At 45.8% G+C, this 11168-nt stretch overlaps 1 pseudogene; it reads right to left on the reverse strand.

The window, feature by feature from the left end:
* Positions 1-1392: 1392 nt before the first annotated feature.
* On the reverse strand, positions 1393-1973 carry LOC122728670 (annotated as a pseudogene).
* Positions 1974-11168: the final 9195 nt, after the last annotated feature.

Genomic DNA, 11168 nt, shown 5'->3' on the forward strand with positions numbered 1-11168 from the left:
AGCCAGCCTGCGGTCAGCCATCCCTGGTTCAGAAAGCATCAGTATGATTTCCCCTCTCTCTTGTCTCTGAGACTGAGCTGAACAGGAAGGAGGGAAGTGGTGAGCTCAGGCCTTTGTAAATCACTCTCACCTTGTCCTGATGAGCCTCAGAATGAGACCAGAGGAAGGAGGCAGCGGTGGCTCCCACCCCAGCTATTCCCTCACTGAGATCTATGTCCTGACACCCTGAATCTGGACCAGGAATGTTCACACCACAATCTGAAACCACAGGAATGGTTTCTGGGAAACAAGGGGCTGGATGGGCCAGAACAGGGAGGCAGCTCCTTTCTCTCTTGGACATGTCCCCCAGTTTCTGAGAACCCCAAGTCTTCTTTCTAAGACCCCCCTTGGCTTTTCCTGAAATATCTGAATCTTCTGATTCTCTCCTTTTGGATTTACCTGCCCACTACCTTGCTCTGCTGATGGAATTCCATTATCCTCTAAGAAATCTCTTTGTCCCAGCTCTGACTTGACCCTATGCAAACACCTCCCAGTGACAGTGACAGCTCCTTTTATGACATCCCCTGCGGGTTTTTCTCCACTCCCCCCAACCCCTCCCCTCCTCAGCACATCTCAGAGAGGGACTCAGCATGAACTATGACAGATCCAAAATCCAGCTGGATCCTTGGAAGGAGGCAAGAGCAAGCAATCAAATGATCAATTGATTGATCACCCAGTCAAACATTTATTAAGGAGCTAATTGCTGCTAAGCCCTTTGCTAAAGGCTGGGGATACATATACAAAGAATGAAGTAATCCCTAGCTAGAAAGGACTTTAGAGGATATTTGGCTTAATCCCTTCATTTGATAGATGACCAATAGAAATGACGAGCCCAAATTCACTCAGGCTGAGGTCCTAGTGAGGAACTTCCTCTGCAAATATAGATTGGCTCCTCAGAAACCTCTAGCTTCGAGAGCTCCCTGGGACACTGAGAAATTAAGACTTGTCTGGAGTCATAGAGCTGGGTTGTGTCCAAGGAGGGACTTGAACCCGTTTCTTCTGGACGCCCATGGCCATCTGTTTTGCCTATGTCATGTTATTACAGGAAGAGTTATGCTCATTTTACAGATAAGAAAACTCAAGTATCCAGAGCTTAAGTCAGTGTCAAACAACTAGTGAGTATCATAGGTGAGATTTTATTATTATTATTATTATTGAAACATTGTGATTTTTGGTCCACCCCGTATTTATGTGTATATGTAGGTAGACATATTTTAGCATTCTGTGCTTTATTGATGGAATTCTAATAAAAACACAGTTGCAAGTGTATGACATTTTAATAATCTTGGAAGGTCAATATAAATATACATATATACACACCAGTAATCTAGAACTAACAGTGGGTGTTTTAGTCTATGTAGCCAAGTCTTCTGGAATTCCAAAGTTTTATCAATTTTACTTTCTTCGAATCCAAATTTCCTTTTAGCCCAAGATTTTATAGCAAATATGTCATGGATCCCTCTGTTAGCAGCATCTTTGGCTACCTTGTTTACTTGTTCTATTTATTCTACAACTTCAGGATCGCTGTCTTTGTACTTTTCTAATTAAGCCTTCCTTCATTCATTTTTTTTCTGATTTTTTCTCTGATTCAACCTTTAATTGCTCCTTCTGCTGCTAAGGGGAAGTGAGCTCTTTTGAGAGAAGCACGTTCTTCCATATCCTGCTGCCCAATAATGGCTCTCATGATGCTCTGTTGTAGCTGCTCTTCTTTCCGATTCCCCTCAGAAAACCGAGTCGACAATGTCTCCAATTTTCATTTTCTTGCATGCAATGCTTTGTTTGGAAAAGCATTAATTAGATTAATTAATTAATTAATTAATTAATTAGATGTCCCAATTCTCTGAGTCCACCATGCCATCACTGACTAGGCTTTGAAGGACTTCCTACACTGACATAGCAGTAACTCCTTTCTCTTTGGGAGCAATCTTCTCCATGAGTTCTCTCCTCTCCTCTCCTCTCCTCTCCTCTCCTCTCCTCTCCTCTCCTCTCCTCATTTCTCTTCTCTTCTCTTCTCTTCTCTTCTCTTCTCTTCTCTTCTCTTCTCTTCTCTTCTCTTCTCTTCTCTTCTCTTCTCTTCTCTTCTCTTCTCTTCTCTTCTCTTCTCTTCTCTTCTCTTCTCTTCTCTTCTCTCTTTGTTTTTTTTTTTGGTGAGGCAATTGGGGTTAAGTGACTTGCCCAGGGTCACACAGCTAGTAAGTGTCAATTATCTGAGGCTGGATTTGAACTCAGGTCCTCCTGACTCCAGGGCCGGTACTCTATCCACTGCACCACCTAGCTGCCCCTCTTCTCTTCTCTTCTCTTCTCTTCTCTTCTCTTCTCTTCTCTTCTCTTCTCTTCTCTTCTCTTCTCTTCTCTCCTCTTCTCTCCTCTTCTCTCCTCTTCTCTCCTCTTCTCTCCTCTTCTCTCCTCTTCTCTCCTCTTCTCTCCTCTTCTCTCCTCTTCTCTCCTCTTCTCTTCTCTTCTCTTCTCTTCTCTTCTCTTCTCTTCTCTTCTCTTCTCTTCTCTTCTCTTCTCTTCCTTCCTTCCTCTTTCCCTCCCCCTTCTCTCTCCCTCTCTCTCCTTCTTTCTTTCTTCTTTTCTTCCCTGTGCCTTACTTTCCTCATCTGTAAAATGAAGGGGTTGTCTTGGTGGCCTCTAAAGTCCCTTGTAGCTTCAAATCTAGGAGTTCATGAATTCATATTCCTCTAGTGCTGTGAAGTTTACAAAGTACTTTCTTTACAAGTAAGGTTGGTTGTGCAGGAATTATTACTCCCGTTTTAGAGGGGAGAAAATGGAGACACTCAGAGAGGGGGAAATGACTTGTCTAGGGTCACAGAGTCAATAAGTGGTATAATCAGGTTTGGAACACCAGTCTCTTGATATGGCCCAAGTCCCTTAATGCTTTCTTTTCCCACTACACCCCAGATTGCTTCCTCAAGGGAGTTAGTATGTGTCTCAGTACACTAATTATTGTTGTTATTACCAGTAATAATAAGGTTATTTATTGGTTTTGAAAAATCATCATACACATGTATACAGACATGCACACACAGAATGCACTACATACACATGCACACACATACAACAGATGCACACACATGTATTTGTATGTATGCACATCTATATGTTTATATGTATATGTAGATCTATGTATCCATATGTTTGTGTGGATATACACATATATCTGGGTTCACCCTGAAAAAGGCTGATCCAATCAATGCCAAGAATAATCATTTGTGTTCCTATAGCACCTTAATTGTCCTTTGAAAGCAGACCTTCTGATTAAAGAGCAGTCTGCCCAGCTAACTTCCTGACTGTTGATTGGGGATTTTTTAAAAAATTGCTCATCTCAAAGAAAAGCAAGAATCGCAAAATGGCCATTGGCCTTGGCAGAGGCTTCCCCTCTCCTCCCTCTGTGCCTCCCTGTGCCCAGGCACCCGCTCCCTCCCTTCCTCAGCTCTTGGTTGCTAGGGAGTTGGGGGCAGCTGGCACAGGGAGGAGGAGAGAGGCCCGTGCTCCTCTGCCCTTCATAGCCTGCGTGTGTCTCTTCTGAAGTGAGGCAGAGAAGGCCTGGCATGAACTTTGCATACGGCCTCAGATTCCACACCTCTGCAGTGCAGAGGCTGCCGGGCCAGATATTAATTAAGGAGCCAGGCCTGGGAGGGCACCGAAAGAGCTGCAGCTGCCGCAGTCCTCACTTAGCCCAGAGCCCTGACAGCGCAGGGGGCCTGAGCTGCCTTTCATCTGTTAGGTAATTACCTGGGAGGCTGCAGACAAGCTCCCTGCCAGCCCCCAGAAGCAGGTGGAGGCCTGGATTTAATGAGCAGCCAGGAGCCAACACACATGGGGAGTGACACCCCCTGTCGCAGCCCCTGTCTGCCAAGCAACCCTTTTAGAAAGGGAACAAGGAAACACATCTGCTCACACCCCGGGCCGGGTAGGAGGATGGCACAGCAGAGCCAGAGGGAGCACAGGGAGCAGACACTGGGGAGTCTGGGGGGTGCTGCACTTGGAGGCAGGGCATGAGTTCAAATCCTGCTTCAGACACTTAATAGCTCTGTGATCCTGGGCAAGTGGCTTAAGGCTTTCAGCCTCAGTTTCTTCATGTGTAAAATGGAAATAATAGCACCTAACTCACAGAGTTGCTCTCCAACCTTAAAGGGTTATGCAGATGCTGGCAAATACAAGAATGTTCCATCCATGCCTTGGGTCCATTCCCACCTCAAGGCCACCTTTCCCCACCGATGAATACCCCTGACAATAATCAAGGGCAGTTCCCCATCCCCTAGCCCCCCAGAGTACACCCCATGGGATGCTCAAGATTATCCCCTGTGGGGGAGGTGTCGGTGGAAACAAATGAGGACTTCAACAGCTACTTAATTTTTTTTTTGAGCAGGGCAATGAGGGTTAAGTGACTTGCCCAAGGTCACACAGCTAGTAAGTGTCAAGTGTCTGAGGCTGGATTTGAACTCAAGTCCTCCTGAATCCAGGGCCAGTACTCTATCCACTGCACCACCTAGCTGCCCCCAGCTACTTAATTTTTAAACTAAAAAGAAATTAAGCATTGCTAATGTTATGGTACCTCAGAAGTTTTCTGGGGGAACTCGGGAAGCTTCATGTGCACCCCAGGCAGAAGTTCTGCAGACAGCCAGGTGCATTGAGTCAGGCTCAAAGTCAGCTGGGTGGAATGTGTTTATTGAGGAAATGAAGTCAGGAGTCAAAGTCGTTCTCCCAGCCTTTCCCATGGCAGTCCACCACCTGATATTTACTGGCTCAGGAGTAATGTCTCATAATGTCTAACTAGTAAGTTCCAATAATCAGAGGAACTCAGACTTCCCATTTCCATAACACTAATATTTAATATTCTGATTGAGAGTGATTTTCCCACTTGGTCAGATGGCCACATGCCAAACATGATAACATAAGGCATTCTGAGGTCTGCTCTTGCCCTTCCCCAAATCTGATCCTCAAGCTCTCCTCAAAAGCACCTCAGATCTGCAGGAAAAGGCCAAGGGGAGGCCTGGTCCCAACATTTGACTTGGGAAGCAGAGAAATCCAGGGAATCATTGAAAAAGTGGGAATGATGGGGGGGGTGCTTGAGTTAGTCTCTCTAGGATGGGGGAAGGTGCGTGGACCAAAAAAGGTCCAAAAAAGTGCAAAAAGAGAAGTTCTTTCTCTTCTCGTTTTTTCCCCTAGAAAATATTTTTTTAAGAAATTCTTTCCTCCCATTTCTTACCTTAGTCTGGGAGACAGCATGGTCAAATTATCAGCATACAGTAAGAGCTTACTATGTGCGGACACTGTACTAAGCATGAGCTGGGAGTCAGGGGCAGCTGTGGTGGGAAGCACACCACATCTGAAATCAGAATCTGGACTCTCCCATGTCCTGTCAGAGCAGCTGTGAATCAAGGCTAGACTTGGAGTTGGAGGGGACAGTGGAGGTCATTAGTCCACCTCCCACCCCTTATTATCTTCTAGATGGAGAAGCTGAATGACAGAGGGTGAGGGACTTGCCTAAGGTCACTCAGACTCAGAGATGAGATTTGAATCGAGGTGATAGAATAGTAACAACAGTGAGCCTTTATAAAGCACCTTAAAGTTTACAAAACCCTTTTCATGTCAGCTCATCTGATGCTCACAACAGCTCTGGGAGGCAGGTGCTAATACTGTCTCCATTTTACAGAAGAGGAAAGAGGCTGAGATGGGTCATCCAGCTAATAATAGGTGACTGAGGCAGGACTTGAATTTGTCTTCCTGACTCCAAGGATCTCACTCTACCCTGTGTTACCTAGTTAGCTCTCTAGGGGCACAAGATAATAAGTCTCAAAGGGACCTAAAATGGTCTAATCTAGGGGTTCTTAACCTGGGACAGATTTTAAGGGGTACAGGAATTTTAAAAAATCTTTTGATAACTGTATTTCAATATAATTGGTTTACTTTGTAGTCCTCTGTAGTTTATTTTATGCACTTAACCTTAAGAGAGAACATGGATGAGACTCATTCGGCTCTGCTGGACCTCCCAAAAGAGATTCAGAGTCACTCACCAGACTTCAGCCTACCTATCCATACAGGAAAAGTCAAGTGGATGAAGAACACGTCTCGTCCACCATGAGGGTCAGTGACCCACTGAGCTGGTCCATTAGTTCATGGAACTTGGACAAGCACAATCCAAGGACAGAGAGCTCTGCCCAGAATTAAATAGGAGGAAAGAGCAGGCTGGATCAAAGTAGGAAACTATAAATGACTTTGAATGACCCTAAGATAGTCCCAGATACCAAAAACAATCTCTCAAATATCAATATGCTTCTGGTGATGTTGGTGCTGCCCTGGCTACGATCCCATTGAGCATGGAATACCGTCATCTCCAAGGAATCAGCACTGCCAGTCAGGAGTGAATAGATCACAGCCTTATAATTGCTTTATACCTTTTCTCTTTCTACCTTACACGTGTTTGGGTTTTACCATTTTCAAAGTGTTTTTTCATATACAAAGCCTCAGGCACATACATCAGTGGTTTCCAAAGTGGAAGTCAGTAGCAGAGTCCCAAGGGATGTGCCATCAACTGATTAATGGATGAGAAGATCAGTCAGTTAATAAACATTTATTAAGCACCTACTATGTTCCTCAAGACATTTCCCACACTGCTGCCAAATTGATTCTCCTAAAAGGCAGATGTGGCCACCTCACTCCTTACTCAATAAACTCTGGTAGCTTCCTACTGATGGTGGAACAAACATGATTTCATTCTTTTAATTTCTATTGGTTGTATAAGTTTTGTTATAAAAATAATTATTCATATAGAAATACATATATGTAATTTATAAATAAGTAATTGCACATATGTCTGGTGTTCATGCTCAATTTCTTTTCTTTTTTTTTTTTTTTACTGCTAGGGTATTCAGTCACAAAAGTCTGGAGACTACTGACATTCATGATCTTGTTTGAGCCTCACAAGAATGCTCTCAGAAAAGCAGACAAGTTGTCGCTCTAGCCCTGTTTGATAGCTGAGGAAGCTGGGTCTCAAGAGGGGTAAGTAAGCAATAGTTAGTAAATCGTAGAGACTGTGGCATCACTGAGCTTCCCTGAGACCTGTGGTCAGTAGGGAGAGGGTGGGATTTGGAATTAGGTGACCTGGGCTTGAATGCAAATTGGCTCACTCATTTCTGGTTGGTCTTTAAGCAAGTTGCTTAAGTGCTCTGAAACTCAGTTTCCTCATCTGTAAAATAGGGGGGTTATGACCTCTAAGCTCCCTTCCCACTCCACATCTATGATCTTACAATAAACGCTCAGCATCACTGATGAGAACTTAGACACTGACTAGTCCAACCCATTATTTTACAGAAGAAGAAACTGAGAGAGAGGTGCCATGACTTGCCCAAAGGTCACACAGGTAGAAACTAGCAGAGCTGGGACACCCCAGTGGGTCTTTGCCTTGAGGTCCAGTCTCTGCCTGCTCTACCGTGCAGAATGGAAGGGTCCCAGAGATAGGAGGCAATAATAAGTGGGGAGGAGGGAGCCTTGGGATGTGAGGGCTCCCTGCCGACCCAGGCATCAGAAGGATTCTTTGAAGTAGCAGGCAGCAAACCAGAGCCCCGTTTTCTGGGCTGTCAAGCTTCTGCTGAGTTGTTGGGAAATGGAAGCGAGGCGGACACCACTTTTTGTTTCCAGACTCTGACAGTGCTTAATAAAAGCAATTCCTTTCCCTCGGAAGCCAGATGAAGTGACAGGTTCTTATTTGCCCGTTATATCTTTGAATTTTTTTTCCTTTTAGACCTCATCTATTAAAACTTGTCTATGCAGCGGGAGGCTGAAGGAAGTTAGGACCACAGGAACAAGGCTACTGGCTGAAAAGAAAATTCCTCTTCCAGAGACTGTGTTCCAACCCATGTTCTTCACCTGGGCCTGGCCCTGGAGCATTTCTCAGAGAGTCGGTCACTCAAATGTGGTCTTGGGTGCAGAAGGCTTTACAGTGGGCAGAGTGCTTGCCTTGAAAAAAGTCAGAGCCCTGTGACACAGGGAGCCCAGAGCACTGTGATTCTTGTTTTGCAGATGAGAAAATGGAAGCGGAGAGAGGTGGAAGAGTCAGTCGCTTGTGAGGTGGGGATTGATGAGTGTGGAATGGCCCACTTGCTGTGAGGAGGCCTCTGGGCCCATTCATTTCGCTCAGTGGGTTTTTTCTTTGTTACAAGAGAAGCCACTTGTGGGAGGGTATATCAAGAAGAGACTGAAATGGCAAAAGAAAAAAGTCAATGGGAGTCTAAGACTTACAAAAGCCATTGCTGCTTTTGTTTGGAAAATCTCTCCAAGAGCTGGTGAGTCCCAGATCTTGAAACATAATCCAAGAGGGATGAGTGCTAGGGTGATGTGGATACATACATGCATGCATACATACGTCCACACACCCACAGTACATATACATATATACACAGGTGTATGTGTATATGTACATACACATATAATGTAGACAGACATAGATAGATAGAAATCTCTTCTTCTCCCCCTCCCCTTCCCTCTCTCCCTGCCCTCCCCCTCCTCCTCCTCCCCAACCCCCTCCATCAGAGGGATTAATTAGATTTCGTCTCCTCTGGATTTATCTGAAGCTTCCAAGTCCCTCCTAGTCTTTTCTTTCTGAAAGGGGATGGCCAAGAGACCCCAGGATGATGGCCTAAGACACGTGGATCACAGCATAGTCTCCAGTGATGGTGAAAGTGTTCGGAAACGAATGTATTTCGCCTCCTAAAGGCATCTTGCTTTTTTTTAGGGGGGGGCAATAAGGGTTAAGTGACTTGCCCAGGGTCACACAGCTAGTAAGTGTCAAGTATCTGAGGCCGAATTTGAACTCGGGTACTCCTGAATCCAGGGCCAGTGCTTTATCCACGGCGCCCCGGGTCTTGCCTTTTAAAAGGGGACCCCAGAACAAGATCACAGAGTTAATGGGGGGGGTCTTCAACTTTTTGTTGTCTTGGACCCCTTGGGCAGTCAGTCTGCTGAAGTCTATGGACCCCTTCTCAGAAGAATGCTTTGAAATGCAGAGGATACGAGGCGTAGGGCTGGTTGGTAAAACCCTTCCAAGTTCACTGACCCCTCACCAACCTCTCCCTGGGCCTCCAGGTCATGAGCCCTTGATCTAGCTGTAGAAGACCCCCATTGTCATACAGTTCAGCCCCCCCCCCCATTTTACAGATGAGCTGAGTCCCGGAAAGAGTAAATGACTTGCCCAAGGTCACGCAGGCAGCAAGGAGCAGGGGCAGGACTTGAATCTGAGTCCTTTGGCCCTAGAGCTTGTGCCTCTTTGATTCTGCTGGCTTTGGATAACAGATTTAGAGCTGGAAGGGATCGCTGATTCCAACTCCCTCACTTTACAAAAGAGGAAACGGAAGCCCAGAGAGACAAATTTTAAATGCATAAAATAACATAAATCTAATGCAAAGTGATTTGCTCAGTCACACAGGATTTGAACCCAGACCCTCCGATCCCAAATTGTGCCATCCATGGGGTGAATTGCTAAGGGTAGAACTCAGATAGCAGGAGGCTCATCACAGCCCTGGGGTCCCCCGATGGAAATCGTTTTCTGGGTGTAAGATAGATGGGATTGGTGGCTGGGAGCTGGGTCGCCTCAACACCATGGGGGGACTGGACTATCTGGGTGCCTCTGTGGGGAGCAGGAGGGCCGTGTCTGCGCAACTGCTCTTTCCAGGGCCTGTCTGCAAGGGGAGCACCAGTCAAGAACTTCGTCCATCCACTGCACCTAGAATGTTGGCCCCCTATACATCGGGCCAGATCAATGCCGCCTTCCCTGATCAGGGCGGGGTAACGCTGACATTTGCTAGTACCCACCTAGGTCCTGCCCATCAGACTCTGGTTACACAGAGGACCACCCTGGGTGCCTACTAAAGCCCTTTGTCAAGGTCAGCATTCAGCAGGAACTGGTAAGGATTGGGGTCGACAACAGAGCGAAGCAGGGGAGAGTTGGTGCCCGATGTGGGGCCTTAACTAAGTGGGGAATTCTATGGGTAGTGAAGGCAGAGACCGCACGATTTCACAACTGCACTGAATATGGGGGAGGGGTTGGGGGGAGTGAGGCGTAGCAGGGTTCTGAAGTCAGGAGAGCAGAAGGATGGGGGTGCCTTTGACAGAAAGAGGGGAATCTGCAAGAGAGCAGGCTTTATGGGGGAAATAAGAGAGCAAGTTTGCTCCCGTTGAGTCTCCCAGATGTTTCTGGGACATCTAATTGGAAATGTCTAATAGGCAGTTGGTGAAGTGGTGCATTTATACACAATACATATATCCGTACAGCTGTCTATCTGTACATATGTGTACATATGCATACACATATGTATATATGCATCTATACCCATACATATACATATGAAGAGAACCCAGAGAGGAGAGACTATTCCAGAGGGGAGGATGGTCAATAATGTCAAGGTACACACGTATGTACCACATTCCCCACCCCCAGCCTCCTAGAATGTAAGTTCCTTGAGGGTAGGACTGTTAAATGTTTTTTGGCCTTTCTAACCCTCGTGCCTCCCGCAAAGTGAGCACTCAGTGAATGTTGACTGAATTGACTCTAGCCGGGAGGTAGTGTCTCGATTATCCTTATTGATGCTTCCACAGGAGTCTTTTTCCACTGCTCTGTTGGGGCTCAAAGCTGGGATCTCAGGCCTGTCAGCCAAGCGTCAGCTCTGCCAGGTCCTACGCCATAAGTACAGGCCTAGGGGATAGATTCTTTGTTGTCCAATGACAGGTCTAGCTAAATTTGGAGAGGCTCAATCCCAGCTTGTTGGGGGATGAAACTTTTGGCCACAGCAACTCTCAAAGTCTGCTGTGTTGTAAAGGGGTTATGATCTGCATCTGTGGAGAGAGTTCTTATGCTTATGAGATAATGGATTGTTGAAGGATTAATAATAATAGTAATAACAGTTAGCTGGCACAGTGGAGAAAAAGCACTGGACTTGGAATCAGGGAGACCTGAGTTAAAATCTACCCTTAGATACCTATTATCTGTGTGACCCTGGGCCATTCATTTAACCTCTGACTGCCTCAGTTTCCTCTTCTGCAAAATGGGAATGATAATAGTCCCTACTCTCTAAGGCTATTGTGAGAATAAAAGGAAATATTAGTAAAGTGTTATATTAATGTTAGCT

Source organism: Dromiciops gliroides, chromosome 5, assembly GCF_019393635.1.
Source record: "Dromiciops gliroides isolate mDroGli1 chromosome 5, mDroGli1.pri, whole genome shotgun sequence".
Taxonomy (NCBI): Eukaryota; Metazoa; Chordata; class Mammalia; order Microbiotheria; family Microbiotheriidae; genus Dromiciops; species Dromiciops gliroides.